Genomic DNA, 26,090 nt, shown 5'->3' with positions numbered 1-26,090 from the left:
AAGAGTTTGACAGAGCACTGAAAGACCTGAGTCGAAACAAGGCCCCGGGAGTAGACAACATTCCACTAGAACTACTGATGGCCTCGGGAGAGCCAGTCATGACAAAACTCTACCATCTGGTGAGCACGATGTATGAGACAGGCGAAATACCCTCAGACTTCAAGAAGAATATAATAATTCCAATCCCAAGGAAAGCAGGTGTTGACAACTGTGAAAATTACCGAACTATCAGTTTAATAAGTCACAGCTGCAAAATACTAACGCGAATTCTTTACAGACGAATGGAAAAACTGGTAGAAGCTGACCTCGGGGAAGATCAGTTTGGATTCCGTAGGAATGTTGGAACACGTGAGGCAATACTGACCCTACGACTTATCTTGGAAGAAAGATTAAGAAAAGGCAAACCTACGTTTCTAGCATTTGTAGACTTAGAGAAAGCTTTTGACAATGTTGACTGGAATACTCTCTTTCAAATTCTGAAGGTGGCAGGGGTAAAATACAGGGAGCGAAAGGCTATTTACAATTTGTACAGAAACCAGATGGCAGTTATAAGAGTCGAGGGGCATGAAAGGGAAGCAGTGGTTGGGAAAGGAGTGAGACAGGGTTGTAGCCTCTCCCCGATGTTATTCAATCTGTATATTGAGCAAGCAGTAAAGGAAACAAAAGAAACATTCGGAGTAGGTATTAAAATTCATGGAGAAGAAGTAAAAACTTTGAGGTTCGCCGATGACATTGTAATTCTGTCAGAGACAGCAAAGGACTTGGAAGAGCAGTTGAACGGAATGGACAGTGTCTTGAAAGGAGGATATAAGATGAACATCAACAAAAGCAAAACGAGGATAATGGAATGTAGTCAAATTAAGTCGGGTGATGCTGAGGGAATTAGATTAGGAAATGAGACACTTAAAGTAGTAAAGGAGTTTTGCTATTTAGGGAGTAAAATAACCGATGATGGTCGAAGTAGAGAGGATATAAAATGTAGACTGGCAATGGCAAGGAAAGCGTTTCTCAAGAAGAGAAATTTGTTAACATCGAGTATAGATTTAGGTGTCAGGAAGTCGTTTCTGAAAGTATTTGTATGGAGTGTAGCCATGTATGGAAGTGAGACATGGACGATAACTAGTTTGGACAAGAAGAGAATAGAAGCTTTCGAAATGTGGTGCTACCGAAGAATGCTGAAGATAAGGTGGGTAGATCACGTAACTAATGAGGAGGTATTGAATAGGATTGGAGAGAAGAGAAGTTTGTGGCACAACTTGACTAGAAGAAGGGATCGGTTGGTAGGACATGTTTTGAGGCATCAAGGGATCAGAAATTTAGCATTGGAGGGCAGCGTGGAGGGTAAAAATCGTAGAGGGAGACCAAGAGATGAATACACTAAGCAGATTCAGAAGGATGTAGGCCGCAGTAGGTACTGGGAGATGAAGAAGCTTGCACAGGATAGAGTACCATGGAGAGCTGCATCAAACCAGTCTCAGGACTGAAGACCACAACAACAACATAGTCCTCTCCATCCTTTGTCCCCCCCCTCCCCCTTTCGTTTGTTTTTTCCTCTCCTCCCTCCTTGTTTTTTTCCCCCCTCCTCCAGGTCCCCCCCCCCCCCCTTCGCCAACTGCCTTTGGCTCGGGAGTGTCATCTTTGTGCCGCCATTTTCGTGCAGTGTTTTACAGTGAGTGTTTTTACAGTGAGTGTGCTGTGTTGTGTCTTTTGGGGAGTGTTGCGAACGGCCATCATACTGTTGCTGGGTGTGATTTTTATCTCTTGCGAGCAGAAACCAGACTGTCGCCATGTTTTTTGATTGTGTGTCTACTATGGTACTTGTCTCAGTCCTGTGTATTTTATTAACATGCCAACCCCTTTTGCTTTCTGTTTTAACTTTCGGCATTTTTCCGCCGTTTTACACTTTGTCACCGTTTTATCGCCTGTTTTTCTTGTTTCTTTTCTTCTCCCGTTTTTTAAAAAAAGTCTGTAGGCTGTAGAGCAGCGTACTAAGCTGCTTCCAGCCCGCCCCCTTCGGTAGGAGGGGGGGGGGGGGGGGAATTGAAAATCAATAAAGAAGAAAACAAAAAGGTGAAGAGCAGCGTACTATGCTGTTGACAGCCCACCTTTGTACAAGGTGTTTAAAATAACAATAAAGAGAAAAAAAAACAGAGTACCGATAAAGCGGCAGTTCGGCACTCTGAGAACACTGAAACGATATCGTTAAAACGTCGATACACCCAGCAGTAGGTGTTTGTTTTTCAGCGATTATCCTGGAGATGGACCAACATATAACAAAAGTTAAATGTTGTTATGGAACGTAATACTATTTACTGTCTGTTCAATATTGCATAGTGACAGTGAATATGCACAAGAATCATTTTGGAAAAAAAAAACATGATTTTAGACAGATTTTAACAGCGCACCGCCACTATAGCAAATACTCAAAAATTCACTGACAGCAGCTGGTTGGCATCCCCAAGGCCCAAAAAACTAGTTCATACTGTGTTTGCTGTTGATGATTATGATGATGTTTACAAGGTTAAGAAAGTTAGAAATTACGAATCGCATTTTTTTAATAGTTGCACTTCGGTAACGTTTCAAAACAATTCGAGCTAGATATGGTGAGTACATGATAATAACTGAGGAATGAGTTGTGTGCAATCTTCATCGTCGGACAGTACATATTTCTTCACGATTATGTGAAATTGTCATCTGCACAAGTGTCATGACACGCCGTCCAGCCCCGCTTTCGGTTGGAGATTAAACGGACAATTTTAACTGCGGCTACTTGAGAATAATTTATGAATGCCGTGAGTCACAAAATTGAAAATGACTGTTTACAGCTATTATGTATATTTGTGCCTCCATTATGTTAAGAAGAATTTAGATTCCTTAAGTAAAACGCATGATTACACGAACACAACATCCGTACCAAGCAGTCGACTGTCCAAGACAGCAAGACGGCTTTCTGAATCTACAGCTCAAAGAATGGTCACATCCGTGGAAGTGCAGGTCTTGCCACAGGATAGATTCAAGGAAATAAATAAATAAGCAGAACGACGTCCGCAATATTCCACTTGAGTGTGGAAAGTAAATGGATTTACCGAACTTCCACCAAAACTAATAAATCAGTCATAGTTCGTAAAATTTTGATGGTAGATGAAATGTATTTATAGTAAAATGCTTAAACTGTTTGTAATAATACTGTACATACCGATAATTGTGATTCATCAGTTTTCTTACTTTTGAAGTTGTCTAACCAGCCACAGCTTTTGGATGACACAGACTTTGTAATAAGCGGTACTAACTATGAACGAATGTCATGTGACATTTAAATAATTATTTAATGTGGTTCACATGACAACAGTGTTTTAAATCTAATATATGCTTATCAGCATTGGAAGACTACATGTGTCATCAACACCTAACAGACCTGTGATTACCATCTGACCCAGTTGAAACTGATAGAAATTTTGCACAGATGTTCCCTATATACTGCACTAAGCTGTGCAAACTTTTATCTCAAGATAGAAAACAAACCAGTTTGACGACACACTCAATGGAGGGCTAAAAGTTTTCATCCAAGCTCTATTCTAATTTTGGCAAAGCTTATGATTACTTAAAATTGGAACTAGACACCCCTTTAAAATTTGGCACCATACTATTCATCATTTCCAGGCATCATTTCAAAACTGGGTAAAAATTTTTCAACAATTTTGTGCCTGCAGTTATTTTTGGGCGAAGCTTGGTGGACCCACAGCAGTAAACGTCACTTGTTTCTTACACAAAATTTATAAGGAACGGATATGTTTTTAGCAGAAAAAGTTTTGATTTTTCTGGAGACTGAATAATTTTAAAACAATGGGGCTGAAAATCCTACTGTTAAACATAAATAAACTGTTGTCTTATGTAATTGGGAAATTAACTGTTAATAATTTGTGAGTGAATATTAATAGATACTGTAACTAAACTATATCTCAGTATTCAGAAATTTCAAATATACAACTGTACAAATTATCTGCTAGCAATCACAGTCAAAGGGTGATAATTGTGATGTACGGTATGTCAAGATTTGTTGAAATTTGTGCCTCAGATTTTCTCGAGCTTCCACTGTCACCCTTGGAGACTGTTAACCTCACAGGTGTTTTTGCTCCCTCCCCCCCCCTCCCCCACTCCTTTGAGTTGTTTCCTAAAACCTTAGGAATCAGAGCACACCGATCGGCATAGCACCCACCAAAACAGTGGTTTTAATACCAATATAATTCAATAATATTATTATTTTTCTTTTGTAGACTTATAATTTCCTGCTCCTCCCCCCCCCTCCCACCCCCAACCGTGCTATGTGTGAAACTTCCTGGCAGATTAAAACTGTGTGCCCGACCGAGACTCGAACTCGGGACCTTTGCCTTTCGCGGGCAAGTGCTCTATCATCTGAGCTACCGAAGCACGACTCAAACCCGGTACTCACAGCTTTACTTCTGCCAGTAGCTCGTCTCCTACCTTCCAAACTTTACAGAAGTTCTCCTGCGAACCTTGCAGAACTAGCACTCCTGAAAGAAAGGTTACTGCGGAGACATGGCTTAGCCACAGCCTGGGGGATGTTTCCAGAATGAGATTTTCACTCTGCAGTGGAGTGTGCGCTGATATGAAACTTCCTGGCAGATTAAATCTGTGTGCCCGACCGAGACTCGAACTCGGGACCTTTGCCTTTCGCGGGCAAGTGCGCTACCATCTGAGCTACCGAAGCACGACTCACACCCGGTACTCACAGCTTTACTTCTGCCAGTATCTCGTCTCCTACCTTCCAAACTTTACAGAAGTTCTCCTGCGAACCTTGCAGAACTAGCACTCCTGAAAGAAAGGACATCCCCCAGGCTGTGGCTAAGCCATGTCTCTGCAGTATCCTTTCTTTCAGGAGTGCTAGTTCTGCAAGGTTCGCAGGAGAACTTCTGTAAAGTTTGGAAGGTAGGAGATGAGATACTGGCAGAAGTAAAGCTGTGAGTACCGGCCGTGAGTTGTGCTTCGGTAGCTAAGCTGGTAGAGCACTTGCTGGCGAAAGGCAAAGGTCCCGAGTTCGAGTCTCGGTCGGGCACACAGTTTTAATCTGCCAGGAAGTTTCATATCAGCGCACACTCCGCTGCAGAGTGAAAATCTCATTCCGGAAACATCGTGCTATGTGTGTCGTACCATAATGTTATGTATTTCCAGGCAATAAGTCATATGTGTATTAAACCTCCCTCCCTCTTAATTTCGTTTCTTTATCCGTCATTCTTCTCAAAACTTGTTAAATAATTCTCTTTTGAATTCCCTGTTTCATTACAAATTCTTTATTCTCTTAACATCCTTGTCTTGCATCTTTTTTCTCTCTCCGGTAACATAAAAGGAAACAACATAGTTCTGTTTTAGATACATTTTTGTGTTTTTAAATCATCTGTTTTGCACTTTCTATTTGTTCCTTGTTCCTCCCCTGCATCAATCTGTTCCCTTGCTCCTGTGCACACACAGACACGAACTCACTCTCTTCCTCACATGCGTGATAGAATATAAATCTCGGAATATAAAGCTTCCTTAATGCAAATTTTAGTTAATAGTACCCAGTTTGTGATACCTGAAATGGAGTATCAGTGATATAGAAATGAGGAAAGTGACATAATATTTATTGATTTCACCAGACATTTGAGATGGTGGTAATAACATTTGCTTGCATCAAGCTTACATGCCTTGGTCATGTCATTAATTCTGACTTGGTAAAGAGAGTCAGTAGGTATTGATCATCTGTCCAAAAACCAAAAAACCACATAATCTTATGTCGTTTTGTCTTTGTGATGTTCATTTTAATTAAAAGTTCAAATCCATAAAATAATATTTGTGTCATTAAACTTCAAATGGCCAACACCCAAGTGGAATCTGTACACAACCAACAACAACACATGAATTATGCTGTTTCTGGTGCTTGATAAATTTTTATCGGTGATTTATGTGCAATTGTGCCTTCTTGGGAGCACATCTCAGTGCATATCTAAAAGGCTGTACTGTTGCTGAGGCTGCGTTATTAGTTCATCCTCCTCCAGACACACCTCTCTCTGTTTTGATAGGCACATCATTGACTGCCATTGGATCTGTATGTGACACGAGTGGCAATCCCTCACTGAAACATTGTCACCATTGCAAACAGATTGGTCAGTGTGTCACAGCAAGCTACAAAAGTCCTGTGGCTCGCATCAAAAAGTACTGGTACATGCATGAAGGTAGGTATTTCATGATTAATACTGACCATAAACCATTCGTATTCACCTTCCATTAGAGGCCAGATGTGACATAACCACAACATTTGCGGGCTCTTCATCACACAGTTCACTTCAGATATTCAAAATGATGGTGAACAGAATGGATCAACAAATGATCTGTCTCATATTAATGCCATTGTGAAGGCACTTGACTTCTTAGCATTTAGATGTCACTCAGGAAGGAGACCACTAACCGAAGGTGTTCCTCACAGCATTGTAATGTTTACAGCTCCCACATGTTCAAACACCAGTCTCAAAGTAGTGCGGTACCGCAATGTATCCACATCACAAGCACAATTGTTTGTTACAGCAGATTTCCCCCACCAGGCAATTTCCTTTCAGTATGGCTTCTCTCCAGAATTTAGGGTTAAAGTACAACTAATGGAAATGGCAATTATTTGTCCAAATATTGAGACGGATTCCAAGGCATTTGTCTGCCAGTGCAGTGCTTGCCATCACAAAAGAACAACATGGCACATCACAGTCATGCTAAGTACTTTCACCTCACATACTTAAGCATTTGAGTATGTAGTAGTGTTGTTGTTGTTGTTGTTGTTGTTGTGGTCTTCAGTGTAGAGACTGATTTGATGCAGCCCTCCATGCTACTCTATCCTCTATCCTATGCAAGCTTATTCATCTCCAAGTGACTACTGCAAACGACATCCTTCTGAATCTGTTTAGTATATTCATGCCTTGGTCTCCCTCTATGATTTGTATCCTCTGCACTTCCCTCAAATAATAAACTGAGGATCCCTTGATGCCTCAGAATGTGTCCTACCAACCGATCCCTTCTTCTAGTCAAGTTGTGCCACAAATTCCTCTTCTCCCCAGTTCTATTCAGTACCTTCTCGTTACTTACATGCTCTATCCATCTAATCTTCAGCATCCTTCTGTAGCACCACATTTCGAAAGGTTCTGTTTTCTTCTTGTCTAAACTATTTATCGTCCATGTTTCACTTCCATACATGGCTACACTAGATACAAACACTTTCAGAAGAGACTTCCTGACACTTAAATCTCTACTCAGTGTTAACAAATTTCTCATCTTCAGAAATGCTTTCCTTGCCATTGCCAATCTGCATTTTATGTCCCCTCTGCTTTGACCATCATCAGTTATTTGGCTTCCCAAATAGCAAAACTCGTCTACTACGTTAAGTGTCTCATGTCCTAATCTAATTCCCTCAGTATCACCTGATTTAATTCGACTACATTCCATTATCCTCAGTTTACTTTTGTTGATGTTCATCTTATATCCTCCTTTCAAGACACTGTCCATTCCATTCAACTGTCAACAATGTTACAAGGCCAGATCAGTCAGTCATCCAGACTGTTGCCCCTGCAACTACTGAAAAGGCTGCTGCCCCTCTTCAGGAACCACACGTTTGTCTGGCCTCTCAACAGATAACCACTCTGTTGTGGTTGCATCTACGGTACGGCTATCTGTATCGCTGAGGTGCACAAGCCTCCCCACCAATGCAAGGTCCATGGTTCATGGGAGAAGGGTGATGAAGTTATGTAAAATAATCTGTAAGTAATTACTTCAAATACCAGTTTCAGAAGATATGATTAGTGAGAAGTTGTAAGTACACTTTACAGAAGTAGACAGCAGTAGCTTCTTCTGCCTCTTAATGTGCAACTTGACTCGTTCCATAACCCGGAAGACTCTCCTTCATGGCGAAATTTATGGAACACAGTGTGAGCATGAATAAGTGAGAGAGAATGTGAGTGAGTGACTATCCTTTCTGCTGACTTTTGGTCTTCCCTCTGCTTTTGCTAAATTTTCTGGTGTGTTCTCTCCTTGCAGGAATCCACAGGGGAGAAAGAGGCAGTCTCACTGTGCAGTGTAATAGACAGCAAAGAAGAACCAGTAAGTGATAGTAATCAAAATACTCATTGCAGCTTTTTCTTTTTGTACAACAATTATGACAAATGGAAAAAAAAATCCACTCCAATAAAAACTAGTATCTGTTTGTAGAGCTTATGTGTCACAAAGAAAATAATCAAATTGATAAGTTGTGAGCCACTTTATTCACATGGAACAGCCACACAAGAACGACAGGCTAATTCTTAGTAGCTCTGTTATTTATGGGAAGAATTTGGTAGAAATATTAGTTGGTGAAATATGACTACACACAGGAATGCTATGTACATAAGCTTCTTTGAGGTGAGTTTGCGGGTTGATCTGAGGCTAAGTAGAAAGACAGAAGTATCAGTGACTCAGTTTAATTGATTTTATTCACATGTTATGTTCAGTAAATCCCATTAAGTAGATTCTTCGGGTCGACAGAAGCGTCCGATCGCACGCGTCGGCTTTGACCCGTGACGTAAGGGTGTTGTCGTGTGTGATGTCATAACGGCGAGGAGTTAGGTTTGTGAGTGTGGCGTGTTTGTAGATGTCGTAGTGTTGTGGTTTGTTGTGCTCTCTGGTGGTATGTTCAGGGTTTTCGTTTGTGTGGAGTAATGGGCTCAGTTTGCTTTTGCTCATTATCCAGAATTGTTCGAGTGTCGGCTGTGTTTGTAGTGGAATTCATTTCAGTGAGTTAACGATTTTGTGTGAAGGTTAATTTAGTGTTGTTCGCTGTACATCGTGTGGTAATTTTAGTAAAATTAATCGGTTGTTGTTTTTGTTCAGAAATGGATATGACGGATAAAATTAACAGTGCGCAGGTCAAGGAAAGTGTTCAATCCCAATGTGTGGCTGATTATGTTGATATTGGTAGTGGGAGATGTTTTTGAGCTATATAGGCCAAGGGAAATGTTTGATCCTAATTTATGGGATCGGGAGCTGCTGTTGAGCTATATAGGTCAAGGGAAGTGTCCGATTCCAGATGATATTGTGTTTAGTGGTATTTGGGGAGTTTTGTGATGTTTTTTTTCGTCGTTTTGTGTGGTTTTGTATGGGGTGGGTGTCTAAATTTGTTTATATTTAGTTTGCTCCCAACCAAAAACACCATTTCCCGCGCTTGTCCCGTTGGTGTCATTAGTCTTTTTGTAGAAAGTGTGTGTGTGTTTGTTTTTCGATGTATTTTCGTCCTCATAATGTGTACGTACCGACTTTATATGCGCCATATCGGAATCGTGGTTTATGGTCGTTTCCGCCATATTTGTAACGTCATGGGTCAAAGCAGACGGGCGGGATCGGATGCTTCCGTATTTCCGATTCTTCAGAGATGTTGCACAAGTTGTGTTACACAATATAGGCAGAAACAGACGCTTATGTAAAGTGTACTAACGACAAATCTACTCATTGATAATTATGGGAATTGTGTCCGGATAAGTTTGCGAGTGTGTGTGTGTACACGTGCATACGCACACAGGGAGAGCCTCCTTTTGGAGTGCAGACGTGGAGGAAGATAATCAGTGCAGTTCTGATAGGTAGTGACAGGGCTGTCGAGCCACACCGATTCCATTGCTGTGCCATCTCTGCTAGGTTTCTCAGTTGAGGATCCATGTCACGAACAGCCTGATCAAAGTGGTCACACAGATTCTTGACTATGTTCAAAACCGGGGAGTTTGGTGGTCTTCAAACCATGCACGTACACTGCGATCTATGTGACACATTACATTGTCCAGCTGGTAGATGGCATCTTGCTGAGGGGAGGGGGGAAACTGCATGCAGAGGTGCACATGGTCCCTAAGGACAGGTGCATACTTGTGTTGATCCATTGTGCCTTCCAGAATGATGAGATCACCCAGGGTATGCCATGAAAACATTTCGCAGACCATAATTCTTCTTCCTCTGGCCGGAGACCTGACAACATTTGTTGCAGGCCCATACATGCCAATGAGCATCAGTCCATTGGAGCATGGAATATGATTCATCTGAAAAGGCCACATGCTGCCACTCAGTGGATGTCCAGTTGCTGTACTGGAACGTAAATTTCAGCCTCTGTTTGCAATGGACAGCAGTCAGCATGGATGCACGACCCAGGCATCTGCTGCAGAGGTCCATACACAGCAATGTTCGCTGAACCGTTGTTGAGCACACACTGTTGTTAGCCCCTTGGTTACTCTGGGTGGTCAGTCACTCAGCAGTTGCACATCTACGAGGGCTATCCACAAAGTACATTACGTTTTGGAATTAAATAAAGTATTGGAATTTTTTTTTATTATACAGGGTGTTACAAAAAGGTACGGCCAAACTTTCAGGAAACATTCCTCACACACAAATAAAGAAAAGATGTTATGTGGACGTGTGTCCGGAAACGCTTAATTTCCATGTTACAGCTCATTTTAGTTTGTTCTTCCACCTACGCTCAATGGAGCACGTTATCATGATTTCATACGAGATACTCTACCTGTGCTGCTAGAACGTGTGCCTTTACAAGTACGACACAACGTGTGGTTCATGAGCAATGGAGCTCCTGCACATTTCAGTCGAAGTGTTCGTACGCTTCTCAACAACAGATTCGGTGACCGATGGATTGGTAGAGGCGGACCAATTCCGTGGTCTCCACACTCTCCTGACCTCAATCCTCTTGACTTTAATTTATGGGGACATTTGAAAGCTCTTGTCTACACAACCCCGGTACCAAATGTAGAGACTATTCGTGCTCGTATTGTGGATGGCTGTGATACAATACACCATTCTCCAGGGCTGCATCAGCGCATCAGGGATTCCTTGCGACGGAGGGTGGATGCATGTATCCTCGCTAACCGAGGACATTTTGAACATTTCCTGTAACAAAGTGCCAGGTCGGGACTGTACGGCGGATGAGGAAACAACTCCCACTTAAAAGATTCGAGAATTTCACGAGTGGCATTTGCTGTGTGGGCCCGGGCATTGTCGTGAATCAGCAAGATCTTTGAGCTCAACTTTCCCCTGCGGTTGTTTTATATTGCTCTTCTGAGGTTGTGCAGAGTTTGGCAATACCTTTGAGAGTTTATTGTAGTGCCTCTTTCCAGGAAATCCACAAAAATCACACATTTTCTGTCCCAAAAGACAGTCGCCATCACCTTCCTTGCCGACATTGTCTGCATGAATTTCTTGGACTTTTGGGGGGAATTTGTGTGCCCCCACTGCATTGACTGCAATTTTGTCTTCCAGTTCACATGCTTAACCCATGTTTCGTCACCAGTAACGATGCGATCGAGTAATGAGTCGCCATCTTTCTCGTAAGCGTCCAAAAACGTTAACGCTGCAGCCATTCGCTGATTTTTGTGAATCTCGGTCAAGATTTTTGGTAACCATCTTGCACAAAACTTGTGGTAACCAAGCTTTTCGGTAATGATTTCGTGCAACAAAATTCGTGAAATTTGTGGAAAACTCATAGAGAGTTCCGTTATTGTGAAATTACGGTTTTCATGGACCGCGTCATCGACTTTTTCGACAAGTTCGGCAGTCACTATGCTGGGTCTTCCACTTCGCTCTTCGTCGTGAACGTTGGTTCGGCCATTTTTAAATTTTATGACCCATTGACGCACTCCATCTTCAGTGATTATGTTGCCCCCATACACTTCACAAAGCTGCCAATAGATTTTATCGGTGTACAGTTTTTTGCAGTCAGAAACCTTATTAAAGCACGCACTTCGCGGCATTTTCAATTAACGCTGATGTTTCAAACTGTCACAGTATCTCAACGGAGTACAGCACGAACCTCTCACTAGCATGGCAGGATGCCGACTGAGCGGCGGAATGCCATGACACCAAGATGGCCGCGCTAGCCCCGCCCGTAACGGACACAAACGAAAACGTAATGTACTTTGTGGATAGCCCTCGTATTTGCTAATACACATCTCTGCAGCTATTGTTGGCCCTTGTCATCTGTCATCTGTGGTCTGTGGTGCACCACAGTTGTCTTGGCACCGGCATCGGATAGCGCCATTTTGCCATGCACGGTATTCTTTAACCATGGCAGCATGCAAACAGTTTACAGATTTATCCATTTTGTAAATGTTTCACCCTTGTCGTGAAAGCCAATGATCACGCCCTTTAGGACATCAGATAAACTACTCCGTTTCCGCATTGTGACTGTTTTCTGCATCCCCCTCACCATTTGTCATCCCCCCTCTGACATGCACTATACACCCTCCCCTGATAGTGCTGGCATCAGTGAGTGGTTATTGCACATTGACTTTGAACATAGCGATGATCACATTAAGGTGACTGGACCGTGTATTTCTGAATGAGAAAATTAGTATCGTCATTGGATTCAGACAAAGATACCAAGATGAATGCGCCAGATTTGGCCATCTAGAATTGCACGGTTTCGTGGCCACATGGTGAGCGAGGCAGATGCCCTGTTAGCTGGCGAGATACCCTTGCGGTGTGTAGGGTGGGAGGAAAATGAGCTTGCATCCCTTGGCCAGTTGTGTTTATGTATCTGGAGCTTTCTGATTGCCAGCATTACTATTAACATGACAAGCTTGTTCTAAGCTATTCTCTCAGTTTGTGATTCTGGTTTTATTCATATAGTATTGATGATTTTTTTGGCCTTACATAAAAAAAACCACACACACACACACACACACACACACACACACACACAGAGAGAGAGAGAGAGAGAGAGAGAGAGAGAGAGAGAGAGAGATGGCTTCGGATGGTGGAACTGAACTAACAACGTCACTCACGGTCTGTCACTCAGATGTTGTTCATGAGCACTTCTACCTTATTTAAGATCTACAGTTGCCTTCTTGTGTGTTCTTGATGCAATGGACCTGCTAAGCAGTGCCATGACTTGTAGCTTTGGACCGATTTCACTTTTGCCAGAATTCTCAAAAATTTTAGAAAAAGTAATGTACAGGCAACTTCTCAACCATCTGACCACAAATAACATATTATCAAGAACACAGTTTGGATTTCTGAAGGGTTCTGATATCGAAAAGGCTATTTACACCTACAGTGAAAATGTACTTAATTCATTAAATAACAAGTTACAAGCAGCAGGTATTTTCTGTGATTTGTCAAAGGCATTCGATTGTGTAAACCACAACATCCTTTTAAATAAATTAGAATTCTATGGTGTCACGGGCAGTGCTGCAAAATGGTTCAAGTCATACCTCACTAACAGGAAACAAAGGGTGTCAGTGCAAGGGACTAGTGAATTAAGTCATCAATCATCATCAGAATGGGAAGAAATTACATGTGGTGTCCCACAAGGATCCATCTTAGGGCCATTGCTTTTTCTTGTATACATTAATGATCTCTCATCAGTTACACTGCCAGAATCAGAGTTCGTTTTGTTTGCAGATGAGACAAGTATTGCAATAAATAGTTTGTTGTGTGTAGTTCTAGAAAGATCTGCTAATGATATTTTCATGGATATTAATAAATGGTTTAAAGTCAACTCACTGACATTAAACTTCGAAAAGACTCACTATATGCAATTCAGAACCTGTAAGAGGTTTCCACCCAGCATATGCATAAAGTACGAAGAAGAGCAGATAGAAGAGGTTGACAGTCTTAAATTCCTTGGATTACAACTTGGTAATAAATTCAGTTGGGAGGAGCACTCCACAGAACTGCAGAAACGCTTTAACAAGTCTGTATTTGCAATTCAAGTGTTAGCAGACATAGGCAACATAAAAGTGAAAAAGCTTGCATACTTTGCCTACTTTCATTCCATAATGTCATATGATATAATATTTTGTGGTAACTCTTAAAGTCAAACAAAAGTTTTCAGATTCCAAAAGCATGTACTACGTATTATTTGTGGAGTAAATTCACGGACATCTTGTAGAAACCTCTTCAAAGAACTGGGTATACTAACTACTGCCTCTCAGTATATTTACTCCTTGATGAAATTTGTCCTAAATAATATATCTCTTTTTTTCAACAAACAGCTCAGTTCATACATACAATACCAGGAACAAACATGATCTGCACAAGGACTTAAAAGCACTTACTTTAGTTCAAAAAGGGGTTCACTACTCAGGAACACTCATCTTCAATAATTTGCCAGCAAACATAAAAAATTTAGTTACAAATAAAGATCAGTTTAAAAGGAGCCTGAAAGACTTACTAGTGGCCAACTCCTTCTACTCCATTGAAGAATTTTTTAATAGAAACAAATGATGTATTGTATATATTCGTACTATTGGTATTGTTATTTCAGCTTAAAAAAAAAAAGTTACATGTTCCACATCCATGAGGATCTCCTCAACACGGATCTATGGAACGAAAAACTAATCTAATCTAATCTAATCTAAAACTTCTTCGCCGTCTGAAGAGTGTCGAGGACTGTAAGAGAGCTCACATCTACACCAACTTGCTACAGAATGACATAACTGTCTTTTTAGGGAACTATTCTGTATTTGGCTGTTCTCGTATCTAACTTTAACAAAGTTAGGTGACAAATCTCTCATTACTCAAAACAACATATTTGAAGTGAATCTCAGAAAAGAACTTAAGAGAACGACATTTCTCCTCAGCTTCTTTTAGCTGTTTTGTGGTGTTGTCCTTGTAGGCAGCTCCTCTTGCTCTCTGCATAAGCGACCCTTTCACAGTTGGTTGAGGTGCTCAGTTGATGATGTGCCTCGGCGATGTTTTGGGCTCACGTGTCTTGTTCCGGTTCTGAACATTGACAAACCCTTCATGTGCACAGTAAAAATTCTCTACATGCTAAATATCTAAACAAGGTTTTTTTATATATATGTGAACATCTTTCATGTGATTATGAGGAATAGGTGGAACAACCTGTTACACTACATACATTTAATCTTTCTGTTAATTATATTTCAACAAGGACAATCCATTTTATTATTCACACAGCCACATGGCTTCCTTTATCCTATTACTTAAGCTGTAACATTCAATATTAATTTATCCCATCTTCACCCTTTATTACTGACCATGGTATCTTTTCCATTCTTATACTTAGGATCCATCTGTTCTTGTGTTGCTGTTAAGAATGATTGCAGCACAGTTCTAATATCTACTTAATAATTTTGGAGATTTCAGTAGTATTAATAACAAGAATATTACCTTAAAAAAAGTATATAATACATAAACTCATTTACAATACGATTTTGTTTCAGTAGAACATAGCTGAACTAAGAATCGTGATCAGCAAGAATGACAAAACGTTAATTAAAAGTCTGTTTTGCTGTACAAGCTTTAGTTGTTTGTCTCTGTGATTTAGAATGCAGCACATATCTAAGGCAGACCGGCACTCCACAAAGTAATTGTTTCTGTGTCCAAGCATGCATCTCCTCTCGTGAAGTTGCTGCAGTTGCAATCCCATATTGAAGACGTGCGTCATCCTTTGATAGAGTTCAGTGTGTGCAAATCAAAATCACAATTCCACACAATATCTGTACATTTTCCTACAACATCTTATTTTATAATTCTTTTTTGTGAGTATCATTTGTCAGTAAAAAGATGTAGGGATCAATCCTCTGGAATGATACACATAACTACATATCTTGTGTCACCTGTCCTTCATTGCCGTATCAAGTACTTTAACCATTTTCGTTCTCTCTTGTTGCCCATCTGTGTCTTCTACTACAGTTCCTATCTCCCCTTTGTCATGCACACATTACCACCCATCACTAGCATGATTGTGCTGGACTTTGTTGCATGCTGTCGCTTGAGTCGCAGGCCATTTTGACAGCAGTGCTCATTATCCACCAAGTTACTGAACAGCAGGATTTCAGTTTAACCTGATTTGATCCGCTCGACTCCTCTCCCACCAATTGTTCCTATCATTGTGTGACATGATCTCTGCAGACCAATATTACCTACAACTTTTAGATGTAAATGATCTTCTGTTGCCTTCTGGAGAAGAATTCACAGTTTGCTCTCTCAGGAGCAAGTGACTTCTGTGTGTCCTTCACAGTGATCACTTGACATCTGACACTGTTCACGCCCTTTAGTCTATGTCCTCTGTGAGCAACAGAGAAATTGACAGCATGTGACCACTTCAGGTGACAAAGCACGACTGCCGGTACAGCTACAGAAATACCCTAGGTTGGTGATGTCTGTGGCACTACCAATTGTCTGCTACAAGTCACATTGTTTTAATGCAAACGTGACTGAATCTTGTCACAGGGACAGTGACAGCTCTGAGTCTCCTTGGCAAAGTGCCAGATTGGATGCTATGGAATACTTATCATCCACTTTTAAGAAATCTGATGAAATAATGTGATTCTTTCAAATCTTACAGCTCATTTTCTTCACTCGCAAAAGAACTGAATGTTGTTTTGTTATTCATCATAGTTACTGTGCTGCATGAATCTAAGTAAATGACAGCGTGAAATTTTTAAACGTTTGCAGAGGTAAAAACACGTTGTGTAGACTGTGCATTTAGTTCATTTTACTGTGTGAAATGTAGCCAACAAATTGAAATTGTATTTAAAGTTGACAGATGTTGTGTACATAGTTCCGCATAGTCAGCGCGTACACAACTTTCCCACTAGAGCACGTCCCGCTAAGCACAACAGCGCAGGCGCAGCGCTCATCCGTCTCCGCACTACGAGATGGCACTGCCTTAGAGACAGACGAAGTTCTGCTTCCACCGATCCGCGTATTAATATGTAATGCAGCCAATAAGATTGCTGCTAATGTAGAACCTTTTCTCCTCGCGGATCACACTCGCGCAGTGATACCTGAACGTGCGAGGTATTATAACGAGTGTACAGACCTCCGATTAATCAGTCTGCATTTGTCTGCACCTGTCTGTACCAGTCTGCATTAGTCTGTACCAGTCTATAGTCAAGTTTCAGTCTGCGCCTAATAAGATTACCATATTCCTGTACATAGCCATGAAGATAAATGTATAGACACTTTTGTCAAGTATCAGAGATATGTGAGAATAAGATTAACGTACCAAGACCAAGGGAACTACAGATTGTCAGTTGTAAATAGCATCCAGAATCAAGTTAAGTAATGTCTACGCTTGTTATTATTTTAATAAATGTGTGTGAAAATTAATCAAGTTCTGTTTAAAGTTGGTCACCGTCAATCTGCTACTCTAAGCGTGCAAGTGGCATTTCTATCGTCTGACCTAACGGCAGAAGATAAACACGCCACGATAAGACCACGAGACAGATTGCTGACACTCGCCTACTTCGTTAGAGCGACGAGTCAACTAATCTGATGTTGTGTGTACCGGAGGTCTTACAGTACGCACACCACAACAGCAAATTGATATCTCCTTTCATTCTATCTGCCGGATGGGCAGCACGTGGTGTGCCCAGTTCTTTCCCTGCGCATTGTCATCGAAAAATTGTTGTATCTCATAAACAGTTAGAGATATCGAAACTAGGTTTTGTGCGACAGCGAAGGGGATGTGTTTTGTCATATGATTAAAACTTGAAATATTTTGGTCAGATGTTTGAGCAGAGCTAAAACAAGAATGCCTATAAATTACTCAATGGGTTTTTATCCAAATTTTCACAGCCAAACAGAGATCAGGAAATGGCCAAATGGGGTATCAAAGTGACCAGCGTGAGACCTTGTTTTGCAAACAAATATTGAATTACTTGAAGGGTAATTAAAAAAAAAAAACTTAGTGAGTTGAGGGAAAATTAGAATATTTCATGAACAGCTACTGCTAGCTAGGCAAATGAAGTGTCAAAAAGTTCATCTCTTCAAGGTCTAGCCATTTCACAAATAAAATGATACATGGATGTGGTACTTAACTGTCAAAAATGCTTCCTTCAAATCAAATACTAAATTTAGGATGTTTCAGGAACATAAGATGCTAGGAAGGCAAATGTGGTGTCAGTAAGATCAAGCTTTCTAAATAAAACTTGGAAATAAAAATAAAAATTAAAATAAATGAAAAAGAAATTGGTCAAATGTTTTGTGAAATGATTTGCTTAAAAGCAATAAAATAAGATTAGAGGAACATTTGAGGCACCTGTGAATGGTGCTTGAAATTGAGTGCAGCAAATGACATGTGTTGCTGGTTTCTCTAATCTCTTTTATTTAATACTTTTACAGAAATCATACCACAAAACGTTTGACCTTTCATTTTTAAAAAATTTATGATTTATGTATGCAGACTATTTATATTAATTGAAACACTTGACTTTAACATTGATTGCTGATGAATTACGTTCCTAACAATAAAGTATCAGTAAAATTTCATGATTGGTCAATGTATTATATAAGGAATTTAATGTGTGTGATATACCCGGGATAGATGCATATACGCCTAAAGATCAATTACTTTGGCAGTACCTAAAAAATAAACTTTGAGATGCAGTGTAAAAAGTATAGATAAAACTTAATGCACAGAACAGGTGATAGGATTGTAGATGAGTCAGTTAAATTATAAGAAGTAGGCAGGTCCGAAACTGGAACCCACGATGACTCAGATTACTAGCCAGATACTTCTATACCACAGACACTTTGTGGGAAAAGTATTGCATTTATCAGCTGTTAAAAGCTTGTGTTCACATAGGAAGCACTCTTCTTTAATTCATTTATGAGCTAGTCATAGGTATTTCTGCTCATCCGTGTATATTCAAAGAATTTGTCTCATGGTCTTTGCAGCTGATATAAATTATGCAATTCTCCATGAAGATTCCTCCCATTATGAATTTTATGCTCAACATTCCTTTACTTACTAAGGAAAATTGCCAAACTGCTGCATGTTTTGAATAGTAATTTTATTTAGACAACCAGTTCTGGCATCTCAGTAATTCCATTTTCAGGCTCCTGTGCACTCCATGTACAACCATATGTATTGAACCTTGAATACTGGAGCCATCAATATCTGGATTCTATGAATTTGTCTCTTGAGTGTTCACTTCATTCAAAGACTTGTTTTCAAGTCTTCAAAGTAAAGACTCAAAAGATGAATTCATAGGATTCAGATATTGATGACCACAGTATGCAAGGATAGATATATTTGATTGTCTGTACGTGGAGTGCATAGAGGTCTGAAGAAGTCGTCACTGAAATGCTGAAACTGGTTGTCTAAATAAAATAACTGCCCAAAACACACGTCTGTTTGGTGATTTTCCTTGGGAAATATTTGACCGCCCACTATCCATATTCCACAATGGGTTAACAGATACATTTCTTTATAGCTTTATTTTAATAAGTGAAGTTAACTTTGTTGCCTTACTCTTAAGCTACAATATTCTACAGTTTGTGGGCATCATTTTATAGAAACAGCTGGTCAGCTCCAGTAGCCTGTCTTATAGCAGGAATTTGTTGCTCGCACACAGGACAACTTGGGATGTTGCCTGACACTGTTGGTTGTAGCTGGAATGTCACAAATCCAGATGTCGCGCTGTTGGTAGGTCACTTCTGTCACTAATGTTTGATGCGGCCTTATATACTCTATTAGGTTCTACCTGCCACAGAGAACTGCAACTGATTTATATGCATACTGATTGTGTGTATGAGTACGAAGTTACATTGACATCTGACCATGTGTTCTGAGTGCTTCACTTTTTTTGTCAGGCAGTGTAATTTGAGCTGGATTTCATTTCTCACTTCTTGATGAGTAAATGTAGCTGGTATTTACAGTAAAAGTCATTCTTTTGTTAAATACTGTTGTCTCTCATCAGTTATATTTTTATATCTGTGAAGTTATATATTTATGATCTCCTTTCTGTCCCTCAGTTAAATGGTCATGTTAATGTACATTATAAAACAAATTACAACTCAAAATGTAGTCACAAATATGGGGCATTTTTTGTGAAGCAGAGTGTACACCTGAATGGGAATGGTAATGGGAAGCCGAAGTCACTTGATCTGACCAGTGAAAGCATAGTGGAGTGAGTCATGGACAAAGTCCCACACACATACGGCCACTGTCATCTACTAGCATTGTTAGGCCACAGTGCCCAGAGATGGCAGTGGCTATGTGGTGAGTAGCAACCATCCTAAATCATATTGGCATTCTTATTCCAGCCCATATTTTCAATATATATATATATATATATACACACACACACACACACACACACACACACACACACACACACACACACACACACACACACACACACACACACACACACTCTCTCTCTAATCATGCAAACAACGATATGTAAAATTGGAGTGTATTTAAGTAGAACAATTCTTCTTCAAAATGTGGAGTCAATAACAAATAAAATACAGCAATTTGGATTTCAGTGTTTAAACAGCACAGTAGTTTCTTCACTGGATGTGTTGTAGGGAGATGGAAAACCATTATATAGTATTAGCCTCATATTGAAAAGCTGACTGTTGTTGTAGGGCTTCCTCAAAGTATGGGGTGTTATGTTCAGAAATTTGTAACTAACAAAATTTTTTCTGTCAAAATGAATCTGTGTGGACCCACTGTGTTTTCTTACTCTGCAGATATTAACCTACCAGCAACCAGAAACTGAACAGATCTGCATTAAAGAAGAAAATGTTGTAAGTATACCAGTTATTTGTGCCTGTAAGTGCTAGCATTTTGCACAGAGTTTTTAATTAAATTAAATTAATAGTATTACACTGACGATCAGTTTCTACATCGTGTCAGTGCTGAGAGAGAGACTAGAGATTAATTGAGTCAGAAAAAAGTAAGATATCATGTGTCACCAATTGTAAGACTTAAGATCTTGGGATGCAGTTAGCTGCATTAATGTTTGTACACACAGTTCATATGGGGTGTTCAGAAATTCCCATTACAAACGTCTAGGACTTGTAGAGGGGAGTGAGTACATAATACTTTTAATAGGAACCCACATCCAGAAACATTATTCGTCAGTGTACAGAGCATTGAAATTATAGGTGGGCTCTAAAGTCCATACCTGAGGAGCAATGAGCACTTGTTCAATAAAGGAGATGCATTTCATAGTAGTGAAGATGAACAAGTACTCACTGCTCCTCAGGTATGCACTTTAGAGCCCATGTTTACTAGACATTGTTTCTTGTTTTGGTTTATATTACCACCTCTAAAAATTGTGTACCCTACATTCTTAACAACAACAGTTGTGTTACATGTATTCCACTGTCAGAGCTATCAAAACAGTTTTCACTTGTAATTTTTGACTTGTTCATTTCTGGACCAGGGACCCTGTTCCTAAACTTGATACATTTATCCATCTCCATCGTCCAAGAAAGTTTGTAACATCATCATGGAATCACTTTGCATAAAGACTTACATGCATTTACAGGCACCAGCGACTATAACTTAACACTCGGACACTCTGTAGCATCGATGGATCACATTTCCAAACATGGGTTCCTATTCTAAGTTATTATGTACTCAGTCCCCTCTACAAGTTCTAGAAGCTTGTAATGGAAATTTCGGAAGTGCCTGTAGATCCTCCACTTGGGGGAGTTGGACAAAACAAATGTATATCCACCTAATGCAATGTTGGGCTACTCATAACACCTTTAGTACATTGGGATCATGCACCTAATTCCTGAATGGTTGTACGAGTGCACTGTGACAAAACGACTCACACCCTGGGCTATGGCTAATGATGTTTGGTAAAAGGCTCCATTCCAAAACTCGTAATGATCAACAAAACCTTAAATCTACCTGGGATTTTTTTTTAAAATCTTTTACTTAAAATGTTGATATTTGACCTTAGAGGCACTGTTTCATTTTCATTTTATTTCCTTCTTGTTTTCCTCTGTCTTTCATCAGTTGAATCTTTCTGACTGCTCCTACACTGTAAAGGCCTTTGTTTTGTCCAAAGTGCAGCTTGTTCCCTGTCCTTTCTTCATTTCTCAGGATAGAACAATTATGATTTTATCACTCAGTTTAATTCAAGCGGTATCTTTCTTCTTAATCAGTGAAACATTTGTTTATTAAGGCACTTCTTTGCCACATCGGCCTTTCGCACTTGATTTTTAATAAATGGAACAGTGCTCAACTGATTAAAAAATATGAGGGGCATTCAGTTTTGGTTGAAAAAATGTGTAATTTATTTGTGGGACGTCATGGAATATTCCTGCTTCATGAAGCTCTGATAGTTGGTGGCCCTGTATGTAGCCTTCAAAATGGCATCTGCGACAGAGGTGTGTTCCAAGCAGAAAGCTGCCATTGGGGTTCTTTTGGTGCAAAAGCAGAGCATCGCAGATGTTCATGGGTGCTTGCAGAATGTCTGTGGAGACCTGGCAGTGAACAAAAGCACAGTCAGTTGTTGAGTGAGGTGCCTGTCATCATTGCAGCAAAGTCGTGTAAACCTGTCTGATCTTCCGTGTGCCAGCTGGGTGCACACAGCTGTGACTCCTGCAATGTTGCATTGCATGGACACCTTCAGAATGCAAATAAACTTCCCCTTCTGCATTACAATGCAAGGCATTACAAAGTCTGTGCACCCGAGAGGAGATCACAAAATTTAATTGGACTGTTCTTCCTCATCTACCCTACAGTCAGAGTATCACACCTTCTGACTTCTATCTGTTTGCCCCAATTAAGGATGCACTCTGTGGGCAGCAGTATGTGGATGATTTGGAAGTTATTGATGCAGCAAGAAGTTGGCTCCAATTTCAACCAGTGGAGTGGTACTATACAGGATCCAGACCCTTCCAGTAAGGCAGTAGTGTGAGGCTGTTGCATTAAATGGAGATTAAATTGAAAAGTAGGGTTTTGTAGCAAAAACAGTGGGGAATACTATGGTCTATTGGAAGCCTAAATAAAACCAACCTGCTTTCATAAAAAAAAAGTGTTGCATTACTTCTTGAACATCCCTCATGTTGACAATGACACATCATAATTCTTAGAAGACAGACAGGAATAAGAAATCTTTAAAGAGTTTCACTGTGGTTCTAAAGACAGTATGGTGAAGGCCCAAACAGCAGTGTAAGGCTCATATTTTTGTGACAAGATTGGCATATGCTACTGAGTATGCGTTACCACCCTTTGCAGCCTGATGGTTTCTGAAATAAAATTATAGTTTCTGAAATAAAATTATAGTTTCTGAAATAAAATTAGCAAACAACTTCTAACTCATATGCTAGATAACACACGCTTTCTAAATAATGCAGTAACTTGCATGTGAAGGCATGACTCACTCAATGATTGGTGACATCAGCACATATAGAACATAATCTTTTACTGTTAGAAATATATTTACAACTGTGGCCAACCAGCTACAGCCATATTGATCATTTTATTTAATCGTATGGCTGGGGTCCCCATCTGGCAGACTGTTCGTCAGGTGCCGGTCTTTAAATTTGACGCCACTTCGGTGACCTACAGTCGATGAGGATGATAGGATGATGATGAGGACAGCACAACACCCAGTCCCTGGATGGAGAAAATTCCCCAATCCAGCCAGGAATTGAACCCGGGCCCAGAGGATTGACAATCCATCATGCTGACCATTCAGCTACCGAGGGCGCCGAGTGCACCAACCCCGCTTAAAAAGCATGATAACCAAGGTCCCGCAATCATGGTTAAAAGTAAATCACATTTAAAATGTTCCTGCAGTGCACCAACGTTAATCGCTGGTCAGCAAACCATTGTCAGCCAAACGTGCATTTGACCACAGTAAACTCTGCACATTGCAATGGAACTTGCCCTGACGACACAAAGATTTTTAGTAAACATCAAATTGCACAAATAATCACTGGTGTCAAATTCTCTCTCTGCTATGTTTTCTGTCGACAAGCAGAAGTGTATATATGTACCTTGGTACCTATTTTCGATCTGTTCCTTTTTTTGGAAAATAATGGAGAATAAAAGAACAACACCGAATTTCTCGAAGTACGAGATAGGTGTACTTCTTGAACTGGTGGGTGTAAATGCATCCGGTCTTGAAAGGAAAACAGGCAATGTGGTCCCATGTGGAGGCGCAATGTAATTCTACTCCTGGTAAGTTAATAACTTTTCTGGGTTCATCGTAAGCATAGGATACGGCACACTCTGGCTTTTAGTTTGAAATTTGAAAGTGTTATTGGCGTACCACTGAAATACATGATACGGCTATGTACATTTACGGTTGTAATTGTTTTGTTTGTTTTAAATTTAAAATCCAATGCCGTGCCACTGTTAATTAAATATTATGTGACTAACAGGAGCTTTCTTGTTGAAAATTGTGAACATACATTTCTCAGTTAGCCCTGTGCCGTATTCTTCATATATGCCTATATCACTTTCTTTTTAATGAACTGATTTGTAAACAGCAGCCATATATAGATCTTAGATTTTTATTGCAGTTATAAGTTAAGAGTCTCAGAATGCAAAATGGACTTATGAATGTAAATAATATAAGAATTAATTTATGGTACTTCAAACTACAACATTTATTTAATTTCAGGTGTGACAAAAAGATCCTGTGACAGGCTGAAAACCTGTTACGAAAACATGAAAAGAAGACTTCAGAAAGATCTTGCAGAAGAAGAAGTGGAAGTGTATAAAACAGGTTGGGGGGAAGCCTACCCAAAAAACCAACAAATGCGTACGATTCTGATGCACAGTTTAGCATGACTGTGGATGTTGTTAACATAGAGTGCAGTGCTGTGCAGTGAGAACACGCCATCTGCTTCAGTTGTCGAGTTAGCAGAGTGCACACAACCTAGCACTTCCCACACACCTGACGTAATACAAAGTAAAGAGACACCAAAGAATGTTCTGGTGGCTGTCACCCAGCTGCAGACTGTTTCGCAGTCTCCTGATCCACCCAAAGAAAACATTTTCACACCGAAAAATAAATGGCATCGTCACAGGATGCCTGCAAAACCGGGGCCATCAGGTTCGGGAACAGTAATTGAAAATGTGTGCAAGAAGAGAGTGGAACTACTGGAGGCCCAATTACACATAATGAAGGCTGAACATAAGAAGGAGCTGAGGATTAAAAATTTAAAGATTCTGGCCCTAAAAGAAAAACTAAAATACTGGAAGAAGAAAATTGCCAGTAACATGACTTTTTCTCCTATTACAGTGAATTTTTGTAATTTTTTATGCTGTTTTGTATTCTAGCTAATGTATCAAAGTTGTCTCACAGGTGAAACTGTTTCTGTGTTTGTCCCATTAGTGATAACTGCTACTATCCTAATTGTTGTCTGTCTAATATCTGCTTATACACGGTGTTTCAAAAATGACCGGTATATTTGAAACGGCAATAAAAACTAAACGAGCAGCGATAGAAATACACCGTTTGTTGCAATATGCTTGGGACAACAGTACATTTTCAGGCCGACAAACTTTCGAAATTACAGTACTTACAATTTTCAACAACAGATGGCGCTGCAAGTGATGTGAAAGATATAGAAGACAACGCAGTCTGTGGGTGCGCCATTCTGTACGTCGTCTTTCTGCTGTAAGTGTGTGCTGTTCACAACGTGCAAGTGTGCTGTGGACAACATGGTTTATTCCTTAGAACAGAGGATTTTTCTGGTGTTCGAATTCCACCGCCTAGAACACAGTGTTGTTGCAACAAGACGAAGTTTTCAACGGAGGTTTAATGTAACCAAAGGACCGAAAAGCGATACAATAAAGGATCTGTTTGAAAAATTTCAACGGACTGGGAACGTGACGGATGAACGTGCTGGAAAGGTAGGGCGACCACGTACGGCAACCACAGAGGGCAACGCGCAGCTAGTGCAGCAGATGATCCAACAGCGGCCTCGGGTTTCCGTTCGCCGTGTTGCAGCTGCGGTCCAAATGACGCCAACGTTCACGTATCGTCTCATGCACCAGAGTTTACACCTCCATCCATACAAAATTCAAACGCGGCAACCCCTCAGCGCCGCTACCATTGCTGCACGAGAGACATTCGCTAACGATATAGTGCACAGGATTGATGACGGTGATATGCATGTGGGCAGCATTTGGTTTACTGACGAAGCTTATCTTTAGTACCTGGACGGCTTCGTCAATAAACAGAACTGGCGCATATGGGGAACCGAAAAGCCCCATGTTGCAGTCCCATCGTCCCTGCATCCTCAAAAAGTACTGGTCTGGGCCGCCATTTCTTCCAAAGGAATCATTGGCC

At 40.3% G+C, this 26,090-nt stretch overlaps 1 long non-coding RNA gene across 1 annotated transcript; it reads left to right on the top strand.

Annotated features, from left to right (window-relative positions):
• The first annotated feature begins 1,676 nt into the window (after positions 1 to 1,676).
• On the top strand, positions 1,677 to 25,226 carry LOC126210485 (uncharacterized). Its single transcript, XR_007540684.1, has 4 exons — positions 1,677 to 1,814; positions 8,074 to 8,136; positions 20,512 to 20,568; positions 24,414 to 25,226. It is a non-coding gene; the product is annotated as an uncharacterized LOC126210485 (long non-coding RNA).
• The last annotated feature ends 864 nt before the right edge of the window (positions 25,227 to 26,090 follow it).

This window comes from Schistocerca nitens, chromosome 10 (genome assembly GCF_023898315.1).
Source record: "Schistocerca nitens isolate TAMUIC-IGC-003100 chromosome 10, iqSchNite1.1, whole genome shotgun sequence".
In the NCBI taxonomy this organism is placed as follows: Eukaryota; Metazoa; Arthropoda; class Insecta; order Orthoptera; family Acrididae; genus Schistocerca; species Schistocerca nitens.
This window is presented reverse-complemented; position numbering and strand designations above follow the sequence as displayed.